Source organism: Colius striatus, chromosome 5 (assembly GCF_028858725.1).
Source record: "Colius striatus isolate bColStr4 chromosome 5, bColStr4.1.hap1, whole genome shotgun sequence".
Lineage (NCBI taxonomy): Eukaryota > Metazoa > Chordata > Aves > Coliiformes > Coliidae > Colius > Colius striatus.
This window is the reverse complement of record NC_084763.1, coordinates 21,041,397-21,061,209: the sequence shown is the minus strand read 5'-3', so window position 1 is coordinate 21,061,209 and position 19,813 is coordinate 21,041,397. Positions and strand designations below refer to the sequence as shown.

General features: G+C 33.9%; 1 protein-coding gene across 4 annotated transcripts in view; it reads right to left on the bottom strand.

Moving 5' to 3' along the window:
- The window catches only part of TBC1D5 (TBC1 domain family member 5), a 327,211-nt gene that overhangs the window by 294,468 nt on the left and 12,930 nt on the right, over positions 1-19,813 (bottom strand). For all 4 annotated transcript variants that reach the window (XM_061996640.1, XM_061996639.1, XM_061996641.1 and 1 more), the window contains exon 2: positions 6,658-6,719. The gene's annotated coding sequence lies outside the window, so the exon portion shown is untranslated. The remainder of the gene's footprint in view (positions 1-6,657; positions 6,720-19,813) is intronic.

The window sequence follows — 19,813 nt, the reverse complement described above, 5'->3', positions numbered from 1 at the left end:
TTTTTATAATCCACCAAACAATGTTTGAATCGACTTAGCGAGGGTTGCTGTTCATCCATCCAAGGCTTTTATTAAAACCTCTGTCATCATGATTTCTGGATTATGTTACAGAAAACCAAACTCACATTATAGATCCTGGTTAAGCAGAAGAGAATTTTCAAAGTTAATTTTTCCATGATTGCCCAGCTCCCCATTTCATGACTCACGTTTTCCTTCCAATCATATTATTCATCATTTCTTTTCACAAAGGCAAGAAATTATAAATGATTACCATCTTGATTTGTCTGAGCACAGAAAAAAATATCTTTAGAATGAATGGACAGCTCTATTCAATATATCAGCTACGTATTCAAAATGTTTCTCTGAAAACGCAGAATATGCCTTCATATATACCCATAGCTTTACTAATTGTACTAAGAATGCATTGCATGCACATGTATACAATAAAGTCACTCTGAGTCCCAAGAGTAGTACTGTAAATTGTATTGATTAAAGGGAAATAACTGGTTTTTTTTCACGTTGTTACCAGAATATACTTCTCACTGGCAAGTTAATTTACACTCACTCGCAGGTAGTGAAGGTATTTATTATGAACAAGTAGGTGTAGTAAGGCAAATAGATTGTGAGTGAAAATGTTAAGAAAATTATCTTTTGAACCACTTAAAGATGCCTTAGACATACCATGGCATGGATTTGCATAGTGCAGAAACAAACCCAGTGCTGTATAGAAACAGAAAAAGTAAATTTATCTAGTCAAATAATTGCAACAATTTAATGTGTTAGTTGCAAATTGGGAGAAACTTCAAATGAAAGATTACACATCAACTTTCTAGACTACTTGTACATACCGACTATATCTCTATCAATAGATACTGTAATTCCAGATTAGCTACTTCTTATTTACCTGAATCCACAAATCATATGAACTTCATCTTAAAGCTTAATGGACAAAAGTTAAGTTTTGCAGTATTAATCTAAAACCTCTCAACTTTTCTCTAGAAAATGTTAGAATTTACATAAATACGGTAAAATGGGAGAATCCTAGATGCCTAGAATCTTTGAAAAATGTTCAAATGAAACACAGGAGTTTTACACGCATACAAAAAAATAATATAAACAAGCATCAAACAGGAGACTAACAAAGCTCTTTCCATTTCATATTTTTGCTGGTTTTGCAACCACTATAAGGGATGCTTTTAATGTTTGTTGATCCTCAGAACAGAGTAAGGAACATTAAATCCAGCTATAATCATGTCAAATGCACGAGCCTGGGATAAAGAAAATACTCTAAAATTAGAGTTTACTAAATATAATGCTCTAAGAGAATATATTCATCAACTTCAGTGCCACTATCAGCTTCTTGTAAGTTATACTCAAGTGTTTACAAAATCAGAATTTCAGCTGAATGAAAAAACATGTTTTAGTAGAGATAAGTCGCCAAACCAGCACAGCCGTCTTCAGTGAACTTCCTGCATCTTCACTCTATTGCTGACAACATGTTTGGGGTTCCTTCTGGTAGGTATCTTAACGTATATAGTAAGATATTATACCTACATGTGGCAGGACACAGTAGCATGATATATTCCTTGAACGTAGAAACTTCATGCAAATAAGGGGAAGCTATGCTAGCAAAATTGATTTTTAGCTTATCTCAGCATTGGAGACAGAATGAAGAAGTATCCATGAACAAGACTAAGCTATTCTTACTACCATTTTGACAGTAAGTCACATCTGAGGTAGATGTGCATTGCTAGTATTAAAAATTGTGAAAGTGCTCCTGATGTACACTTAGGACTTAACTCATTAAAACCTAACAATGAAAAGGAGAAACATAAAAAACTTTCTGAATTGGAAGTAGATAAACTTAATCAGCTACATCTCTGGAGCTGCTGACCATCATCTTTTAGGCACTACTCATTTTAGGTAGTACTCATTTCCTGCACACTCAAAAAAACCCTACAAAAAGTGGTTTGAAGTTTATGCAATATTCACTACCATTACTGAAATAAAAATAATTACTGTAACTCTCATGAGGATTTTTTTCACTGCCTGCAAAATAGGACACATTTCCTCTCCAGGAAAGGTCATTATGATACACAGATAGTTTATGTCAGGTGACTTGATGAAAATCACATAAAAGAAATGAAAAAGGGAGACACTTTAAAAAAATAAATAAATTGCAGTTTATCACTAAGAACATCTAAAATCCCATAGTGCAAAGAGAACAGAAAAGATCGATGTGTGTAGCTAGTAACAATGTTGCTTAGTGTTATAAGGCATAGAACAGGTTCTTTGGGCTCAATATTCAAGTTAAAATTCACAACTTGCTATCTGAATGTTTAACCATGCTACTGGAATATGTTCTAAAGTTCTTTCAGGTAGAAAAGTAACAACTTTCATACAGTGAAAGATACATAAACGAATGCACAAATATGTTGTTTTAATATTGCTTTCAGATGTCCACAAGAGACTTTGTGCTTATCAATAACCCACTGTTGTTACCAACATTATGCTCATAAGTTTCTAGCATCATACCATTGCTTCCCATGGTTGCATTATTTTCCCTCAAATTCACACCTTTGTACAGCTCCTGCCTCCCTATGAGATCCTTAGTTCAAGTTGAGAACTGCTTACACCTCTTTGACCATGCACTGAGAGCTCAGTCCTAGATCTGGCATTGTAACACGCTGCTGGCTGTATCTTTTCCCTTCTGCAAACAATCTCTTTCTAAGATTTTTGTGTGAAATATACAGAATTTCTGCTAGCTTGAGGGTTTTCTGTTTTGTTGGGTTTATTTTTTACATGAGGTCCTACTGTGATCCATATTTTACATTAAGTTATACTTCAAGTAATGTTTGCATCATTTCTTTTTAAGATTTCATTCTTTCATCACTGTCAGCTCTGATCAATCCTACATCCTTTAACATAGATTTCCAAAATCGGCAAAGCAGCTTCCCTACAAAGTGAAACAGAACTTGAATATTCGTTTGACAAAGGCAATGTACGTGTTTGGTAACAAATACTGGAGCATTTCCCTAGTATTTCCTTCAAAGGACATTTAAAAAATACTTTTAAAGTTTGATTTGAGGGAGTGCTGATCCCTATTCTGTGAAGCAAGCCAGTGTCATTAGGATGACAAAATCAAGTCTTATTGTGGCAAGAAGAAACATCATTTAGTGTCAACAACACACTGCTATTGATTTGAACTCCTCCTTGCCTCATGGGTGAAATAACAAGCTCCTACACACAGACTCTCTAAGCATATCAATAGAGAAGAGAGGCACGAAAAATACTAAAAATGGCTGTATTAAAGATACAACAGGAAATACATGACTCATGAGATGTAAATTCTTTTATCTGTATGGAATAAATTGAAGGAGAGCTTAATATGGCTTCTGTGATTTCTATGGAGTTAGATTAGAACAGAAATACACCTACCAATAATATACCAGATTTAGGCTTCCAACCAGCATCTCCTAATTGTTCAGCACCCTCTGTGAAAGAAGCCAGCTTCATTTTCATTATCTAACATGTGATTATCCACATTTTAAAATGACACCTTATTTTAGCATCCTGGTTGGCCATTTCAGTGTAAGATGGCAAACTTATTGAGCATACAGTATAAATTACCCTTCTACATTACTGGCAGGATCTCTTTAAAACAGAGCTAAGAAACACTCTGTCAATACAGATAGGTTCACTCTTTTTCTATTTCTGAACAACAGACTGCAATTTTCAAAAAAAAAAAAATCTGTATCTTTCTTCTTAAAAGATACAAAAAAGAATGAAATCATAGTTAGTCACGCAACATCAATACAAATACCACTTTGCACATTAATAGTTCTTTTTCTAGAACTTAAAGCTATGCCTTTAAGCAAGTTTGCAAATCAAAAAATGTAGTGAGATGAAACACTACTTATGTTGTCTAATTGTACTCAAAATTTAAGCTAATTTCAAACACATCTGTAGCACCGATGTTAGCGTGGTAGCACAGTCCACCTCTTAAAACGTGAACAAAGTAATATAGAAGGCATAAAAAATATTTCTAGATAACATTTTTTTAAAAATTCTGAAGTGTAGGGAACAAAGCTATTTTCATGCCACATACAGAAAATGGATGAGGAGTGAAAGAAATCTCTTGTTTAATGTGACCTTTGGCTGTACTTTCACTTGTCATCATTATGAAGTAGCTACTTTGAGTGCCAACACATAAGCTCCGTTATATTACCCTATAACAGTAGTAACACATCTTTCAAGGAAGTATTTCATATTCTAAGAAACTGGTGGCAAAATACATTGACAGCACTTACCTTTATAACTGCTTCTAATATGTCTTATTCAACAATAAGACCTCATTTACACAAGGAAACAAGAGTGACTGTACTAAATTTCATAGAGCATGTCACATAAACTAGAATATGTTGAGGAACTCCCCTGGAGTTCTCAGCTTCAGTGAAAACATTCAAACAAGGAGAAATGTAAATTTCATACTGGAACTCTGCCCCAAACAATAATACTCAGATCTTTGTTACTGTATACAGACCAAAAATACTGCATTGTTAAGATCTGCAACACACTTGACTTTTCTTAACGTATGTAATTAAGAAAATATTTCTGGAAAGCAAATGAATTTGAAATTCAAGTAAGATTAATAGAAAAAAATACCAAAAATTTAGGTTTTATACAATGGTAGCAAGCTGCAGAATAAAAAATCAGTCGCTAACATTATCTAAAGCTGTTCATCTACCACTATAGAGAGAAAAACCATTGATAGATACTGTACACACATTTTTATCCATGTATATAAATCAAAGGAAACAGCTTCCTTTAAGGCAAGCATATCAAGATACTAAAGCAAGATACAAATTAAATATTCATACATTCAATATTTCAAAATAAGGAATTTGGATATACACATGCATAATTTAAGTTCTATAGTGAAACCTGTCTACAGAGGCCATTTCTACTGTATTTCAACAGCACTGAAACTTGAAATGTACAATGCAGCCTTTCCATGCCGTGTTAAAACTTTAAAGTATATAGTAATTCATTTCAAGCACTAAACCTAGAATAAAGGCCACATTATGCACACGGCACTTCTGAACAGGAACTGCTGCTTCACCCTACTCTTGACAGCTCTCAAACAAAGCTGTCGGTCCTAGCGCTCTCCTGTAAGGTGGCTTCCGAGTACGAATTGCTCACTGGGAACTGATGTCAAATTGGCAACTTCAGGTAAGAAGGCCATCAGTTCTCAAAAACCCACCAGACAGAATTGACTTGCAGTCAAATTCTTATCCCAGGCACTGGATCTAAACCGTGTAGAGGTGATGCTCATATGGGAAGCCTAAAATTGGTCCCTTACACAGCTTTTATGCATTCACTCAAGCCTCTTTGAGATAAAAGATGAGATTTTAGACCTTTTTATTTGTAAAAGAAGGAAAAAAAAAAAAGGCTTTTCAAGAATATGTGTTAGGAATGATTCTTTGTGAACACAGAACCTGAGAGCAGTTTACATGCAGCAATTACAGACATGTTAAATTTTCAGAGCTTATAAATTCTTATGCATGCAAGAAGCACTGGGGGGGAAACGAGATCCTACTATCTACCTTCCCCCCTCAACATGTATCATCTTCTGCAAGAATCTAAAGATATTGCCATTCCTCCTCATATACTTAAAACCTTGCTGTTAAAAAAGAACTCTATGAGTTATTAATGTGAATATGTTATTTTCTTATCAGAAGTTAAATGTATTAGACCAAATATCAAGAGTTTTGTCTAAAAAATATTCACTTTATTGGGGCAGAAATATCTCAAGTTAACTTCAAGAATAAGGAGAACTTATTAAGGAAAAAACAGAACTACTCTGTTTCTATATGTTTTAAAAAAAATATTTATCTCTGCTCCTTAAAGGTCACTTTGACCTTGACATATCTATGAAATAGTAGAAGCAAAAGCTAGGTAAGTAAAAAAGTTAATTAATCAATATTAAATCTAAACAAAACTAGTATCTACATGGTAAATTACTTCATTGAAAACTATCTATAGATACTGCAAAGAATATACTTTTGCCTTAGAGCTAGTACTTTAATTTTCAAGAACTAAGAAAAAAAATCAAAACTAGTCAGTAACAATGCAGCGTCGAAAAGCAATAAACTCAAAATTAAGTTATAAATAATTTAAAGCATGTCATGAAGATGTATTAATAATTCATCAGATAAATAATTTACTAAATAATCAAATAAATAAATAATGAAATACATAAATAAATCAGCAAATAAATAATTCTGCAAAATAACCTAAACAATAAGTCACTAAAACAAATGACAAACCTACAAAACTACAATGATTTTCTAAATTCTGATAGTTTTAAATAAACAAATGTATATAAACTAGATCAATCTTTGGTGGATAGAGAAATATTTTTCACTGCTATTGGTAAATTCCTGGTTACATTGCACAAGGATACAATTTTAGATTTTACAAGAGTGCAGTTTTTTCCTTGTAAATTATTAACATGATTGCTACAATACATCCTGCTCTGTATTTTATACGTAATCCCTTTATGTAGCTCATTTCCACCCCCCAAAACTGAAAATGTCTTTACAACATTCTTAATTCATGTATTTCTGGCTTTTTTTTCCTGGATGCAGTACTTACAATACTGCAATAGCCTTCTTGGTGGTTCTCTTACTGTCTTCTGCAAACCTTCAGAAGTTTTGCTGCAGGGGAAAAACAAGTAGAATAACCTTAATTATTACAGATGGTATCTCATTCATTAGCGGATGACAACGTTTTATTTGAAAGCACAAGAAAAGCTGTTTTATAATTCTACAAAGCAACTTAATGTGAAACAATCATTACAGTTTGCAGACTACCAAAAGTTTTCAGAAGTCTTTGGTGGAACGAGTTCAAGCAGACTGAGGCCTGTTTCTTGTATTTAAGCTGACACACAATCTGTGCAAACTGGCACTAATTCAGATGTAAAGACAAACCATGAGAAGGACAAAATACTTGGCTGACATCTAATGTTATCCTTGCTTTTGGAAGTTCATAGTCCTTGAAAGAATACAGTGAGATCATTTAATATCCACCATCTAAGTACATTCACAATTTAATTAGAACAGTGCACTCCAAAGCCAACACTAGTACCACAAAGGTCAAAATCCACTCATCTCCTGCATCAATTTTCATTCTCTATTTCTTTTAATGAATAATAGACAGTCAACATATTTTTTTTTTCAAAGTGGTATTCCGTAAATACAGCAGTTAAAGAAATATACCAGTAGTGTAATCATGTTATCAATTTTTATCCCTTCTATTGAAAAGGTTTATTTGCTCTCTTCCATAACACACATTACAGAAAAGTGTGAGGCACAGTTTCATAAACCATGCTACAGACATGTATTGTTTATCTCTGTACTAGACTGTAAATCTGAATAAAAACATCAGACCCAAGGTTATATATTGTACATCTGCATGGATTTTTTGCTGCTTGATTCAAAGCAAATCAGTATGCAGTGTTGATTCTGCTGGTAAGACCTCACATAGCTGATGGTGTTGCCGTTATTTCAGCATTTAAAAGCATAATTTACTCTTAAAACTACCTGGGCACACTATATTTAACAAGTCTCAAATTCTCTTCAGGGATTATACTAAGGAAACACTTTGCTTAATCATAAATTTTATATTTATCCTGGCTAAACACCCTCCTTTGGATAGACTGCCATGTTTTGTCAAGAAGAATCAACACAGTGGAAATGAAGTACTTGTTCTGTTGTGTGGTCATTAGAAAGAGTATGTAGAAGTAATGTAAATGTGCACCAGGGCTGCTGATAATTTCACACTCACATACACTCATTTCAATCTACTTTAAAAAGGACTATTCCTCCTAGCTAAATACAGTCATCATGAAAATGCATACCTCCCCTCTTTGAGCTAGTAACACTGACAGCCTCAAAACACAAGAGTAAAATAAACTTCTGTATTTTAAGGAATTTGAAGTACTTCTTCTCACAATGTATGTTTCTGAACGTTCTGGGACGAATGAGACTGAGTTTTTTGCTAAGATGTTCTCTTTAGTGTCCAGATTTCTGTCTGAGAATCACAGTTCATTCCCATGTCACACCTGCAAATTCTATCCATCCCCAAAACAAATTATACATATCCAAAATCTTTCTTTTTTGAAGTAATGGATCCTTGTAAAAGCAGTATACACTTCACACATTAAAAGACTTTCATGATTACTGGGACATACAACGGCTCAGGAATGATCCTGAGGTTTTGCAATCAAGATCTTCTCTAGGAAGTACCACTCAGTCCTTCATTCCTTCATTCCTCTGCAACTTGGCAAACTCTGGTGATTTTTCACCAGTGAGACACAGTAGAGCTAAAATTGTAATTATAGTCACTGATATCTTAAAAACACGTATTTTCTTTCTTTTAAAATTGACTTTTAATAACTTTCATGTTTAATTTGGGTCTATGTTACAGAACTGACCTCCTCACATAACTATTTCTGTCTACAGTGGATGGCCAAAATTCCCTCTGCAAATAGACACGTAAATCATTTAAAGAAAGGATATGAAACAGTCAGAGAATCATAGAATGGTGGGGGTTGGAAGGGATCTTTAGAGATCATCTAGTCCGACCTCCCTGCAGAACCAGGTCAACCTAGATCAGGTCACAGGAACATGTCCAGGCAGGTCTTGAAGACCTCCAAGGAAGGAGATTCCACAACCCCCTTGGGCAGCCTGTTCCACTGCTCTCTCAGACTCACAGTGAAATAGTTTTTCCTTATATTTAAATGAAACTTTTTATTTTCCAGCTTCATCCCATTACCCCTTGTCCTGTTGCTAGCTACAACAGAAAAAAGGGATGCCCCAACCTCCTGACAGCCAGCATTTAGATATTTGTAAATATTAATAAGATCCCGCCTCAGTCTCCTCTTTTCTACACTAAACAGCCCCAGTTAATGACCTGGGATACAGGCTTCTTTCTCTCTTGCCATCAAATGCAAATTACATCCTATATAGGAGGTAAAGGACAGAAACTGAATTTGTTTCCATTCCTCTGTTCTGCCAGATGATCCTTTTCCCCTCAACCCTCAAACATAGTTCAGGTGCCTTTACTCTACAGATTATGCAAAAGATTGGTCAATAGAAGACTAAAGTAAAAAGCACTGTCACTCAGGTGTGCTTCACAGAATAAAAATACTAGAAATCAAGTAATCATGTGCATTCTGTACTCTGCCCAGGCTGAGAAGCTGGGTGCTACAACAAAGAGGTCACCTTGCTGGTACTCAATTCGGGTGATAATGCAAGAACTGGATAGTATCACATACCCAAGACAAATTTCAAATATTTCAAATATTTACAATAAGGCTCACAGTAACAAGCACCGAGCAACAAAAATCTTCTGTTCTCCACCTTTTTATACTGTCATTACTATAAAGTTTATTAGTTTGCACGTACAAATCAGATCAAAACACTATACTGCTGCTTCTTCCCTTTGGGAAGTCATGAACATAGGGACTTGAGGAAATCTGAGAAGAGTTAATATATCATTTAAAATTTTAGTACAGAAATTTGTAATTTTTAATGTTCAGGAGTAAATACAAGGGAAAAGAGACAGGCTGGACAGACATACTTAAACAAATTATATGCAATGTAGGCTGCTGACCACTATATTCTGAATCACATTTTAAGGATTCTTGGAACTGTTATGAGTTACATAAAACATTTTGCATTACCAATAAAAGAAAAAATACTGCAATAGATTACTATATTCAGGAATTTAAATAATATGTAATTCCTTTCCAGACCAGAAGCCTCATTCCACTGTCACACTCCCCTTCCTCTATTTATTACAATTGTTTAATTAAATTAAAAATTATCTATTTGGTCCACTTCACACAGAAAGATACTTCTGTGACTCAGTACAGCATTTCATTAAAAATTTTAATATATCTTTTTTTAAAAAATAAAAAGCAAAGAAGTGTTATTGTATAAGTCTAACTAAAAACTGGAAAAACAAACCATTCTTACAATTAGTTACAGGGTAACTTGGAGTATGTTCATGATAAGAACTTAAGAATATTTCTTGAATAACTTTTTAGCTAGCTTCTTCCAATTGTCATTGTAAAGAATACTTTTTAAAATAGTGGAAGATAGAAATTGTTAAATCTCAAACTACTGAACCAACTGCTATCAATATAATACACAGCTCACTTGATTGTTATGACCCACGTTTCCTAGTCAATTTTTAGATAAAACAAGCAGATTCTTAGCAAAGGTTTATCTCAAATTCCCACATGTACAGCATGCCACATTAAATATATGCAAATCAACCTCCTTTTACTCTGTTTTTTCTTGAGCTGACAACTCATATGACCTGAAGCCATGGTTAACGATTACAATTATTTGATTTTCATATTTATACAATCAGTCATCAGATATGCACGTTAATTGATTTTAACAAATAGTTTTGTATTCTAATGATGAACAGTAAGCGGACATTTTACCAACCTCTTGATTTATAAGAAAATAAAACATATTAGTTTAGTCAAAGCTTTTCTCTGTTGCAGTTACAAAGTATATTAATGAATTTGTTACTTTCTTGACGTGGCTGAAAAGTCATTCTTCATCATTACATTTTTATTTCAGATGCCCTATTTGTTGCAGCATCATACAAAGAAATTATAAAACCACTGATTTGTACATAAAAGACTGAGTACTGTAGAAGTTTATACAATGTGCAATCATCATCTTACACAATTAATAGTGGTTGTTCTTTAATGATATTCACATAAAAGAGAGTGAATATTGCATCTTACTCTCAAAAAGATCAGATCACGTCCTATTCCATAGAAAAACTCTTCCAATTTGGGCTTTAATTGTTATTGTTATTGGACTAAAGACTTATTCCCCAATTTTCATAAAGCAAGAACTGCTGAATTCCTTTCTCAGTATATTTTAATACCAATATAGATATTTTAATTTCTGCAAAATGCATAATCTTTCTACTTTCTATAAATAACTGAATGATGTGCTGAATATATTCATCTCCAAGTTCTGCTACCATTCTCTTTTTGGCTGTCTGCTTCAGTAAGTTTCAAGTGAAATTTATCCATTATGAGATTTTGAAATAGATTCTCCAGACCAAAAAGCACATCGGAGACATTAGAACACCCATCTCAGATACATAGTGCTGATTCAAGTTCCTGTTGTGCATCATGGACAGAAAACAACTCAAAGTCATGTTCCCACAATGATGACCAAGCACCTTAACCTCTAAAACACTGTTTAATAGACTCTTCTGATTTTTAAAAGGTCCTGATGAACGTAATGCAAAAGGTATTGAATATATGATAGAATTCTGTTGCTTTCTAATAGGTATTTTCTTTAAACTACAGTCTGCCACCATGGCAAATACTGATAATACAAATAACTTCTCTTCAATATTTCCCTTATTGGGAAACAATTTCTTGGTTTTCAACCAATCCTGATTTCATCCTGAAACTTAATGAGAAAGTCTGGCAGTCTGCAGAAAGCAGAAATCCAGCACAAATCAATGATGTAGTTTTAATACTACAGATACCAACATAGTGAGACCATGCAGTGGTACAAGTTAATCACCTTAAAGACTCAATGTAAAGTTTATACTTTGTAGCCCTTATGATAAAAGGAAGGGTGAAGTAAAGATCGTTATTGTAAGTGAAGCTCCAATATAAATGGCAGGAAATATAAATAGCAGGAAATAAAAGGTATGACAAATACACGGAGAAGAATATCCATGTATGTCTTTATGTATAAATTTATAATAAACTCAGAAAATAGATATAATTCCTAGTTTCTAAAAATCCTTGATATCCTCTACTTCTCTTTAAACTTGATAAAGTTAAAAATTACAGACCTGGTCACACCAGCCGTGGAGAAGAAAAAGTAAAATTTAACAAATGCGTAAGTATGGGCTCACTGAGCCAAAGCAGTCCTACTCTGACTCTCAAATACAGCACATTCACTTAAGTTAGAATGAATATCAATATTTTGACAAGATATCTGAACTTAGATGAAAGTGGAAACAAAGAAAATACTGGTTATAACTCACTTTTTTAAAAGTATGTTAATTTCTCTTCATAACAATCAATGATTAGAAGTAGCACACCAATAATACTACTCAGTGTATTTATTAAAATCCAAGAAGAAAAAGTAGAAAGGAACTAGTAATGCTTTCTGATGACAACTTTTATGTAAAGAATTGCATCTAAAACAAAAACTCCTTTATCTGCAGTTAAAGGTTAAACTAAGGCTACGAGTAGAAAGAAGATCAATAAAATGCATTCTGGGAAATGAGAAGGTAGAATAGCTAGAAAACATTCAGCCATAGTACAAACATTATGCAGCAATAACATGCCACCATTCAGATCACTATGGCCAGTTTGGATTACTGAGACTCTTAAGAGGATCATGACTGGGGAAAAAAAATCTTGAGGCTTACTACAGGTGACTTAGGATCCACTATCACTGCATCATCTTAGTCACAAAAATGAAGTCGAGATCCATGAAATACAGAAAACCATTTACTGTACTGGTCCTGATGTACAATAAGCGTTTCTTTTGCACTATTTTGTACAACAGGAATAAACATGGAAAGGGATAATAAATGTAATACAACTAGGTAAGTAAGTTTAACTATCTGTACCCAAAGGTGATCCAATTTGATCAGAAATCCTCTAGTATAAGAGTTTTCCATTTTCCTTGATGTTTAGCTGACATACATAGCCTTTATGATGTTTAGCTAACTCCATCCAAAAAATATTTAACTACTTTGTAACTCATTGCATAATCTCAACAAAAATATATATTATCTATCAGCTGGATCAATTCTATACACATATGTAAATCCCAGCAAAAGTGCAAGGCATGGAACAAAAATACCAAAAAAGAGAACAGGAGGAGAACAAAAGACATACTGCTCATTTTGATGATAAAATTGTTTACACTCACACACAAGGAGATCACCTAAACATGATAAAAATCACATTCATAGAACCATGAAGGCGTTAGTTTATACAACGGAAAACCTCACACCACCTCCAGGATGTTTTTTTCTACTAACATCAGTAATATTTGCAGTTTTTCAATCTCACTCATTTTATAATGGTGATTAAAATTCACTGGTCTTACTAACATTAAAAAACAGATTAATAAAGATGGTAACAGCTTCCTTACATAAAACTGGCCCCCTATTTTGATGCTCCCTGTCTATAGCAAAGTGCACAAGGATACTGCATAAGCTCATAAATGACTCTCCTAACATGAAGACTTCTGAGATAGTGACACTGGAAGAAGTATTGCTCATGGCATCCAAACGGACAAACCATGGAAACTTCACTGCTAAAAACCCAGAAAGGCTGCACACTTTTTCTCAGAATGAGTGAATATTCTACAGAGTCATCAAGTTAGTGAATGCATACCACAGCAGAAAACTGCTGCAAATTTCAACCCTGTTAGTGGATAGATGAATTTAGGGAAAAGGCTGTAAGCATCATTAACGTAGAACAAAATTGCTGGGTTTTATTTTAAACATGCTTAAACTCAACATTTTAACTTAAATATTTAAGAATTACTTTAGTCTGTACATTTTACATCTTTTGCCACCTGAAGCTGGCGATCCAAATGTCTAGAATGGCACATTTGGAATGCTGAGTTATATTAACATCATACTAACTATAGCAGTTAAATTTCAACAAATTTCTCTGGGTTTTTGCATATTGCTGAATAAATGACTCTGGAATTAGCTTACTTTTCTTGCAGGCATTATATGAGATTATTTCTTAGATTCTTCCTCTGATTTAGTACACCTCTTAAGATAATTTATTAATGTTTTGGATATCTCATTTATCATCCATTATTACTGGTGTCATAAGTTAGAGAAATGGAACAAAGCACTGGACTACACACTTTTTCCATACTCATCAATAAAATAGCCATCTCTGTTAGCAAGCGCTATACAAATGAAGTTTGTGAGATCGGGAGCATTTTTTAAACCCAAATCTCCAAACAGATCATTAGATTTATAGTATAATATGTTATTAGTGAAGTAAAAATCAGGGCTTCACATTTAAAAATAAAAGGATAGAAACATCTGGACCATGTCAAATATTTCTACATCCTGTAAGTTGCTCAGATGAACTAAATGCTGATGAATACCAGTCTTGTATGAAAAAAATAAAAAGTATTAATCATTGAAAGTGCTGTTAATTTTACCAGCATACTATAAAACTGTAAAAAGGGGAGGGAAGATTCAAGTAACAGAAACTTAAATGGCAGCATGTAAGTCTATGATACTATTTCTCATAAGACAAGTTTGGGGCATCCCTTTTTTCTATTGTAGCTAGCAACAGGACAAGGGGTAATGGGATGAAGCTGGAACACAAAACGTTCCACTTAAATATAAGAAAAAACTATTTCACTGTGAGGGTGAGGGAGCAGTGGCACAGGCTGCCCAAGGGGGTTGTGGAGCCTCCTTCCTTGGAGGTCTTCCAGACCCGCCTGGACGTGTTCCTATGCGACCTGATCTAGGTTGACCTGCTTCTGCAGGGGGGTTGGACTAGATGATCTCTAAAGGTCCCTTCCAACCCCTACCATTCTATGAACTTACCAGTTGGTAAGTAGGAAAAACGAAGTCCCTTGCCATCACTTTTTTTTTTTTTTAAGACAACCTAAACACAAAAAAACTTTTGAAAATTCGATTGTGAAGCTTTCAGAAAATTTTCAAGATAAGGATCATTAATAGGAATCCTACAGGTAGTGAGTTGCACAGCAATATACTATGCTACATAAAGTACCTGAAGGAAGATAGAATTAAGGTTATTATGAGAATATTAGCTACTGACTTAAAGTCATTATGCCTGCATTAAATTACATCTTTGAATTCAGTTCAGTATCTAAACTTTGACTTTTGAGCAAAGACTCAGTTTATGTATTTTTTACATGTCCACCGTTTATATTCCTTTAACTGAATCTCTCATTAAGGCAAATTAATATTTTACATTATGTAACAGCACTGCACTCAATTCAGTTACATGAAAAAGACTGAGGTAGGTTTAACAATTCATTAATGTAATCAAATAGAGAACTTAAGTTCTTAAAATAAGAAAATAACCTCATGTTAAATATAAATTCAGTAAAATGCTTCAGATTAGCAACTGTGAATTGAAGTTCTATACAGGGAAGAAAAAGTTACTTTTTCTTTTTTGGGGATTATAGATTAGGTATTTTGGGCTCCAACATGACCTGGAAACAACAAAATAAATTTTTTCAACTAAATGAATCATTTTCATTGTTCCACTTCTAAATCAGGACTCCATTTTCTATATAGAACCTTCACTGTCTATAGCAATTTATGATTAACAAAACACATCTGCATCAATGTTTTTTAAAATTAATTCAACTAAGCATCTATATATAGATGCATTTTCTCCTTTGTTATGTTTAGAATTATTAATGAAAGTGTTTAATGAACTATGTACAACACCTTCTTCTAGTTACAATTACCAGTGGAATGGAAAATAAAGCTGTAGTTTTTGTTAGTTCCAGTTTGATCAGTATTATTCAGTCTATAAGGGTAGCTTACAATCAAAGAGAACGTTCTCATTACATGACTAAATGTAGGTAGTATCCTCCCAGCACAGAGGTGCATGTGGTTTGAGGACTGACACAGAGGGGAGAAACTAATCCCTTCTCTGCTTGAGGGGAGTCATTTGTGCTCTCACTCTTTCTCTGCTTCATTTTGTATAAAACTGTGCAGGCAAACACTGAGATTTAATCTTTTCTCTGTTGATTACAATATTCACCCATCAAGTAAGTCACCTGAATTCCATTTATGGAATTTCTAATTTATAAAACAGGAAACTTTATATTAGACAGGACACTACAAGCATGTCCAGCACCAGTCTAGGGAGTAACGGGTACAAGATAATTCTCTTAGTGCAAACGGACTTAATTGAGCCTGGTCTCCCAAGACAAAAGAGGGTGTCCTTGCAACTGTGGCAGTAGCCAAAAAAAAAAATTAAAGTGTTGGCAATGACACATCATTCTGTCATCCAAGAATTTTATTGACTTAGTGTCTCCAGACCACCCGAGATTCTCTTCCCTTCTTGTTCTTTCTGTTCACTGAGTGGAAAACTTAGGTCTGCATGGAGTTGTTCACAGAAAATCAAATCAAGGAACACACAGAGCTGATTTACTGAACCCCAATCCATTAAGTTAAGTTTATGGAAGAAAGTTTATCTTTTTCTCATCTTAAAGAAATTACTTTCTTTCCTAAAACTTTAAAGTGAAACCCCAGCAAAGGCTATCCAGAATTACCCAATCTTCATTATTTTCCAGGTAAAGAAGCAGGTAATGTGTTTTTTCTTCAGAACACATAATTTCATTTGTTAATGACACATTTCAACATTAATTAATGACTGTGTGGAAGGACTGAAAAATCATGGAAATAATGCTTTAGCTGACCCCATATGGAATTCAGAATAGAAAAGACAAATTTCCTCGAATAATTATGCCAACAATTTTCCTTTAAATCTTGTTGTCTAATTATTGTAACTTTCAGGCCTGCTGAAAACAGCATTAATAAACAATAAATTGCACAATGAATAGACATCAACCACTGAGAAGCAAAGATAACATTTGATTACAAGACAGATTTAAAACAAATAAAATAGAATCTTGAATTCAATATTTCTTTTTTTAAAAATATTTGTTTATTCAAGGTTTTGTAAAATAAAACAAAGTATCCCATCTTTTTAACATCAGAGATCCAGAAGGCTTCAGATGTTTATATACCTGCTAGATAGGATCAGTGCCTGTAGGTGATCTTATAGTGGTTTTAATGGACATTGCTTTATGTTCTCTAATCACAAAAACTACATGAAATTTAAACTTTTGCTTCTCAGCAACATCCTATCTTCTAAACCCTGCTGAGTACCTATTCTCAGACAGATACATTTTGAAGCCGCATGTATTTGAACATTCATTCCGGTAGTTGTTCAGAAGCACACACAGACCTGCAATTACCTAAAGCACTTATCAGCAGGAAAAAAAAACCCAAGCAGGACATTTGAAATCCAGTGACTACAAAGTAGTAGTTAAATGCAGGAGGAGAGTTGAAGAGAGAAGTATTCTGAAGACACAGTGGAGGACAGAGGCTGATACCATCAAGACCCATCCACAACGGGGCTCTGATGCTCATTTTCCCAACACAATTGTTACCACCAGTAAAGAAGTTTATTACAGCTACAACTGTTAAACCAATGCTGTTAAATTCAGAATCCACCAGAAACGTAGTACAAATTATAGTACAGAAATAGGGCTTGTTTACTCCTCATTATGGTGTCAGTGAGTCAAAAAGTTGATCTTAAACAACAAAAGCCTGAGAGAAGAAAATGCTGCCAGCTCTGTCAGACTCCCGGAAGAGAAAGTCAAGGCTCAAATGACTGTGTTCATCTTTGACTGAAATGGTAAAACAGTCAGTTTCTTCAAAGCCAACAACAGGAATCCTTCCCCCAGCTCGCCACCTCCCTCACAACAAATTGTTTGATGTCATAAACTCTGAATAATTTTTATCACATCAAAAAGGCATTACTAGGCAAATATATATGACCCGGGCACATTAACAACCACTGGACTGGTCTTCCTGACCAGTACCAAGACTTCTTCTTAACAGGTACTTTAAGGTTTCATCCAGCTTTTAACCAATGTTTTTTTCCTTTCACTACTGAAGTCTGAACAATTGTTCACATCTGTTCACTGACTAAAACTCCAAAGCATCCACATTTTGTTAGTCATATGGAAATTGGACTGCTACCCACAAGACTTCAAGACAATACTTTGCTGATACTGACCAGAATCTAAAAATTCATTTAAGGGTATCAGTCTTAAGATACATTATTTAAAGCTCTTAATTCAAATAAAAAAAAAAATTAAAAATACCACACTTTCGGTTCAGAAGTTATCCTTAATTATCTTGCCTGAACTCTTGATTCTCAACATCATCTCTAATGCCCTACATAATTCTTCAGCAAAATATGAAATTTAAAACAAAATAAAAAGCCTACATTCACCGAAATCTTTCAATTGTATCTTCCACTGTAATTTTTACAGTGTATTTAGAAAATTGCTGCTACTAGTCATTAAAAATCAGATCCATCGGTGTCTACCTTTTATTTTTAGGTATGACTTTATTTGAAATGAAATTTTAACTCATGTCAAGTAAACTACTTTAAACATACTGCAGACACCATAACCACTACAGAAGAGTAAGGGCAGAAATGAACAGTTTATAAATAATAACAAAAAAGAAATACATTATAAACTAGAAACAGAGAAACAATGGATAGATGGTAACCAACTTAACTGACTGATGCATACACTTTTTTTCCCCATCTCTCATCTCTAGTAAGTTAATCTTGATTATATTACATTGGTCAGTTCAAGTTTGTTTAGCTGCAGGTCTTTCCATCACTGAAATCAACAGTGAAGTCACTCAGGACTTACAAGTACAAACTAATTTTTTCTTCCTGAAACAAATCTTAAATATCCAGAAGCCCAGGACTTCAATGTTTCATTTCCCAGACTAAGTGCTTACTCAGCAGGCATCCAACAAGAAATGCATTATTTCACTTAGCCACATCAGCTATTTATTATCCATTCCATGTAAGAATTCAAAACAATAACAAGTGCATTGTTTGACATGTAGCAAAAACATATAGGCAACCAACAGATATTTCCCCTGACCCCTGTCAGATCAATTAATACTGTAACAGATAAATGTCTTCAGAACAGCAAAGCAATACAAGGTAAATCCTCTCAACTGATAGAAAAAACCAAAGAATATATGCTGGGAGGAACTGAACTAGGTTTAAAAAATAAAGTACACTGAAGTAAATCCCTATACTACTGCTAAAGCTGTTTTCAGTAATGTACATTATCACACAATACTTCACATTAGACCAATTTCATATCACATGCTTGCCAGAAAAGACAGCACAGGCTACCTATCCAAAGATAGACATTTGTACCATTACAAACATCTGTTTAATTTTAACCTTTTATTTCCACATACAATGTGAGTAATGCTTACTAAAAAAATAGCTTTATCAAATCACTTAAAGCCCAAAATCTAAACTTGAAGCCAAATCAACTACAAACAACAAAAATAATGTCCATGTAAGTTTTATACCCTGTACTTTCCCATATTCTGTACTTTTATTAATGCAAAATACATCAAATCAGAAAATGCATCCTAAAGTTCTTTATCATTTTTTATTATGAGGGATTACCTTCAGGATCAAAAGAGGTACACTATGAATACAAATTTCACATGACCTTAAACGTAAAATCTGCTGCACCTCTATCTTCTAGTCACAGGGCAAGATAATGTGAAGATTACATCATTTAAGGATTAGCAAGAGAGTTGTGTGTTTAATGATTAGTTTGGGTCACTATTCAAAGTCCTGGTTATTCATTCCCCCTCCTTTATTCCATATGTTGAACTAGACATAACGTCAAATAAAAATTCTCCATTTGCTGACTGCACATCTGATCAAGTATGTGATCTGTAGAACTAAAACTAAGATATAAAGTTCTTAACAAATGCAAGTCTGATTTACTTTTACTTCTGCATATTTTGAAACTTTGTTGTGCTTTCACAGTCCAAGGCTAAGAATGAACCATTTCCCTAGCTGTATGTAGTACAAGACCAGCTTGTAACAATATCCACTCATCAGTCACTGAAGGGTAGCAATGTCTAA